The sequence below is a fragment of the Astyanax mexicanus genome, chromosome 10 (assembly GCF_023375975.1).
Source record: "Astyanax mexicanus isolate ESR-SI-001 chromosome 10, AstMex3_surface, whole genome shotgun sequence".
Classification (NCBI taxonomy): domain Eukaryota; kingdom Metazoa; phylum Chordata; class Actinopteri; order Characiformes; family Acestrorhamphidae; genus Astyanax; species Astyanax mexicanus.
In genome coordinates, this window is record NC_064417.1 from 12,738,801 (window position 1) to 12,744,800 (window position 6,000).

Below are 6,000 nucleotides of genomic sequence, written 5' to 3' on the forward strand. Positions count from 1 at the left end.
CACTACCAAATCTGAATATCTGAGTGGGTAAGGGTCTTTGGCACTGCTTCTAAACAGAGTGCCTGTATCGCACAACCTAGCCACTGAAAGCCTTTAATGATGGTCCAGTAACAAAGTGCGAGCATTACAGTTGTTTCCTGTATATTACCACTCGGATGCAACAACAGGTTGCAAAAGAGAAAAAAGTCTATTGTAGATATATAAGATATATGTGCCTGTCCAGATTGTTAAGACATTCTTAGGTGGAAAAGTCTATCTAAACGTGGAGAAAAGTGCATAAAGAATGCAAACAATGATATCAAAGTTCTCTTCTCTCAGCTTTAGAACAGCAATTAAAACATTTTGACCCAAAAAAAACTTCGAAAAATTTTGAGACCCGAAAAAATTTTAACCCAAAAATCATCGAACATTTTCGGAACCCAAAAAAATCTTTAAAATATTTTGGGAGCCAAAAAAATTTTGACCTTAAAAAATCTTCGGAAAATTTTGGGACCCAAAATAATTTGACCTCAAAAAATCTTCGAAAAATTTTGAGACCCCAAAAATTTTGACCCCAAAAAATTTTAGGACCCAAAAAAATCTTGACACAAAATATCTTCGAAAAATTTTGTGGCCAAAAAAAGTTTGACCCAAAAAAACTTCAAAAAACTTTGGGACCTAAAAAAACTTTGAAAATTTTTGGGACCCAAAAAAACTTTGAAAAATTTTAAGACCAAAAAAATGTTGAGACCCGAAAAAATTTAGAAAAATTTAGAAAAATTTTGGGCCCAAAAAAATTTAGATAAATTTTTAGACCCAAAAAATTTTGACACAAAAAAACTCAGAATAGACAACAGAGGCTTTTGCACTAATACCAATAATACCAGAACAGAGAACAATTCAATGGGCTGTATGGGTGTGATTTTTGCTATCACACAGATGAAGGACCCTATCCTTTCAGAAGACCAGAACTTGTTCTCAGGCCAAATCTGAGGCATCTGAGACAAAACAGTACTCCAGAACAGCCAGTCATGGGTGTAAAAGGCCAATCTGTATTGATGAAATTAAAAACTTTTTAGATGATTGGTGGCTATTTTTCAGAGTACCAACATAGTGTTTGTCTTGATGTGTCTCGACAGTCGGTGATTATAAGGCTGGATTCACCAAATCACAGCAAAAAGTGGTATATAGACAGAAACACAAACATTGTTGGGCAAAAATTGCTCACAGTCCAGCCTCCTGTAGAGTTCACCAGAACACCACAATCGTAAATTTAAATTTAAATTCACAATCGTAAACACATGATCGTAAATTTAGAGTGGAGGTCATTTCTTCTTTTTTATTCATTGCGACTTCTAAATGGTTTTCTAATTAAGAAGTTCTGTAATCATCTCTTTCTTTCAGTTTTTGCTATGCACATGCTTCTTAAAGAAAATGTGAAACTATGTAATGTTAATGCAGCGAAAATGGTTTTTAGGAAATTTGTCATCCAGTTTGAGGTGCTGTATGACACTGCTAAAGTGTCTTTCAATGTACATCTGCTGACACACATTGCAGTTAGCCTTAGGAAATGGGATCCTTTGTGGGCAACTTCCACAATTTCTTCTGAGTCATTTAATGGCACTCTTGTGAAGTACTTCAATGGAACTACACATGTGCCTGTTCAGATTGTAAAGACATTCTTAGGTGGAAAAGTCTATCTAAAAGGGGAGAAAAGTGCATAAACAATGCAAACAATAATATCAAAGATCTCTTCTCTCAGCTTCACTCAAAAAAAACTTCAAAAATTTTGGGACCCAAAAAAACTTTGAAAAATTTTGAGACCCAAAAAAATTTGGGACCCAAAAAAACTTTGAAAAATTTTGGGCCCAAAAAAATGTTGAGACCCGAAAAAATTTAGAAAAATTTTGACACCCTAAAAAATTTTGACCCAAAAAAATCTTTGAAAAATTTTTGGACCCAAAAAATTTTGAGACCCGATAAAATCTTTGAAAAATTTTGGGACCCAAAAAAACTTGAAGAAAAAATTTTGACCCAAAAACACTTCGAAAAATTTTGAGACCTAAAAAAACTTCGAAAAATTTTGGGACCCAAAACAATCTTCGAAAAAACGTTGGGACCCAAAATTATTTTGACCCAAAAAAACTTTGAAAAATTTTGGGACCCAAAAAAACTTTGAAAAATTTTGGGACCCAAAAAAACTTTGAAAAATTTTGGGCACAAAAAAATTTTGGGACCCAAAACAACTTTACAAAATTTTGGGCCCAAAAAATTTTGAGACCCGAAAAAATTCAGAAAAATTTTAAGACCCAAAAAAACTTTGAAAAATTTTAGGACCCAAAAAAACTTTGAAAAATTTTGGGCTCAAAAAAAATTGGGGACCCAAAACAACTTTACAAAATTTTGGGCCCAAAAAAAGTTTGAGACCCGAAAATATTTTGACCCAAAAACACTTCGAAAAATTTTGGGACCTAAAAAAACTTCGAAAAATTTTGACCCAAAAAACTTTGAAAAATTCTGGGACCCAAAAAACCTGTGAATCCCTATCAAATCTGAATATAATATAAAAATATATAAAAAATTTGGACCTTAAAAAATCTTCGGAAAATTTTGGGACCCAAAAAAATTTGACCTCAAAAAATCTTCGACCAGAACTTGTTCTCAGGCAAAATCTGAGGCATCTGAGACAAAACAGTATGACCACCAGCTACTCCAGAACAGCCAGTCATGAGTGTAAAAGGCCAATCTGTGTTGATGAAATTAAAAACGTTTCAGATGATTGGTGCCTTTTTTCCAGAGAACGAGTCTTGATGTGACTCGACAGTCGGTGATTATATGGCTGGATTCACCAAATCACAGCAAAAAGTGATATATAGGTAGAAAAAAAGACATTTTTGGCCAAAAATTGCTTGCAATCCAGCCTCCTGTAGAGTTAACCAGAACACCACGATTATTACGATTGTACATTTTGGAAAGCGTCAGAGTAGAGGTCAGTTCTTCTTTTCTATTCATTGCCACTTCTAAGTACTGGAATCAGTACTTTAGTTTTTTTAGTTTTTGCTATGCACATGCTTCTTCAAGAAAATATGAAACTATGTAATGTTAATAGTTTCACATTTTCTTTAAGAAGCATGTGCATAGCAAAAACTGAAAGAAAGAGATAATTACAGAACTTCTTCATTAGAAAACCATTTAGAAGTCGCAATGAATAGAAAAGAACTCCACTCTAAAATTACGATCATGTAATGATCGTGGTGTTCTGGTGAACTCTACAGGAGGCTGGACTGTGAGCAATTTTTGGCCAACAATGTTTGTTTTTCTGTCTATATACCACTTTTTGCTGTGATTTGGTGAATGCAGCCATATAATCACCGACTGTCGAGACACATCAAGACAAACACTATGTTGGTACTCTGGAAAAAAAGCCATCAATCATCCAAAACGTTTTAATCTAATCAATACAGATTGGCCTTTTACACTCATGACTGGCTGTCATACTGTTTTGTCTCAGATACCTCAGATTTTGCCTGAGAACAAGTTCTGGTCTTCTGAAAGGATTGGGTCCTTCACCTGTGTGATAGCAAAAATCACACCCATACAGCCCATTGAATTGTTCAGTGTTCGCGTTTTATTGGTATTAGTGCAAAAACCTCTGTTGTCTATTCTGAATTTTTTTGTGTCAAAATTTTTTTGGTCTAAAAATTTTTCTAAATTTTTTTGGGCCCTAAATTTTTCAAAGTTTTTTTGGGTCCCAAAATTTTTCTACATTTTTTCAGGTCTCAACATTTTTTTGTTCTTAATATTTTTAAAGTTTTCTTGGGTCCCAAAATTTTTCAAAGTTTTTTTGGGTCCCAAATTTTTCAACATTTTTTCGGTTCTTAACATTTTTTTGGTCTTAACATTTTTTTTTAAGTTTTTTTGGGTCTCAAAATTTTTCAAAGTTTTTTTGGGTCCCAAAATTTTTTGAAGTTTTTTTGGGTCAAACTTTTTTTGGGCCCAAAAATTTTCAAAGTTATTTTGGGTCCCAAAATTTTTCGAAGATATTTTGAGGTCAAAATTATTTTAGGTCAAAATTTTTATGGGTCCCAAAATTTTTCGAAGATTTTTTCGGGATCCGAAATTTTTCAATGTTTTTTTGTGACAAAATTTTTTCGGGTCTAAAAATTTTTTGAACCAATTTTGTGTCAAAATTTTTTGGGTCTAAAAATTTTCCAAGTTTTTTTGGGTCAAATTTTTTTTTGGCCTCAACATTTTTTTGGTCTTAAACTTTTTCGAATATTTTTTTGGGTCCCAAAATTTTTCGAAGATTTTTTTTCGGTCCCAAAATATTTCTTTTTTTTCTGGGTCAACATTTTTTGGGTACCAAAGTTTTTCAAGTTTTTTTGGGTCAAATTTTTTTTAAGCTGAGAGAAGAGATCTTTGATATAATTGTTTGCATTCTTTATGCACTTTTCTCCCCTTTATGCACTTTTCTCCACTTTTCCACCTAAGAATGTCTTTACAATCTGGACAGTCACATGTGTAGTTCCATTGAAGTACTTCACAAGAGTGCCATTTAATAACTCAGAAGAAAAGGTGGAAGTTGCCCACAAAGGACCCCATTACCTAAGGCTAACTGCAATGTGTGTCAGCAGGTGTACATTAAAAGACACTTTTTCAGTGTCGTACAGCACCTCAAACTGGATGACAAATTTCCTAAAAGCCATTTCCGCTGCATTAACATTACATAGTTTCACATTTTCTTAAAAAAAAAATTCTGTCTATATACCACTTTTTGCTGTGATTTGGTGAATCCAGCCATATAATCACCGACTTTCGAGTCACATCAAGACAAAAACTATGTTGGTACTCTGGAAAAAAGCCATCAATCATCTAAAACGTTTTTAATCTCATCAATACAGATTGGCCTTTTACACCCATGACTGGCTGTTCTGGAGTAGCTGGTGGTCATACTGTTTTGTCTCAGATGCCTCAGATTTTGCCTGAGAACAAGTTCTGGTCTTCTGAAAGGATTGGGTCCTTCACCTGTGTCATACCCAAATTTTTCAAAGTTATTTTGGGTCCCAAACATTTTTCGAAGATATTATGAGGTCAAAATTATTTTAGGTCAAAAATTTTTTGGGTCCCAAAATTTTTTGAAGATTTATTTGGAATCAGAAATTTTTCAATGTTTTTTTGTGTCAAAATTTTTTCGGGTCTTTATAATTTTTCGAAGCAAATTTGTGTCAACATTTTTAGAAGTATTTTTGGGTCAAACTTTTTTTGGGCCCAAAATTTTTCAAAGTTATTTTGGGTCCCAAAGTGTTTCGACGATTTTTTTGGGATCCGAAATTTTTCGATGTTTTTTTGTGTCAAAATTTTTTCAGATCTAAAAATTTTTCGAACTAATTTTGGGTCACAAAATTTTTCAAAGTTTTTTTGGGTCACAAAATTTTTCAAAGGTTTTTTTTCCCAATATTTTTCGAAGTTTTTTCGGGTCTAAAAAACTGTCGAGTCACATCAAGACAAACACTATGTTGGTACTCTGGAAAAAAGCCATCAATCATCTAAAACGTTTTTAATCTCATCAATACAGATTGACCTTTTACACCCATGACTGGCTGTTCTGGAGTAGCTGGTGGTCATACTGTTTTGTCTCAGATGCCTCAGATTTTGCCTGAGAACAAGTTCTGGTCTTCTGAAAGGATAGGGTTCATCACCTGTGAGATAGCAAAAATAACACCCATACAGCCCATTGAATTGTTCAGTGTTCGGGTATTATTGGTATTAGTGCAAAAACCTCTGTTGTCTATTCTGAGTTTTTTTTGGGTCCCAAAATTTTTCGAAGTTATTTTGGGTCAAAATTTTTCGGGTCTCAAAATATTTCAAAGTTTTGTGGGTCCCAAAATTTTTCGAAGATATTTTTGGGTCCCGAAATTTTTCAATGTTTTTTGGGTAAAAATATTTTTGGGCCTAAAATTTTTCAAAATTCTTTTGGGTCAAAATGTTTCAATTGCTGTTCTAAAGCTGAGAGAAGAGCTC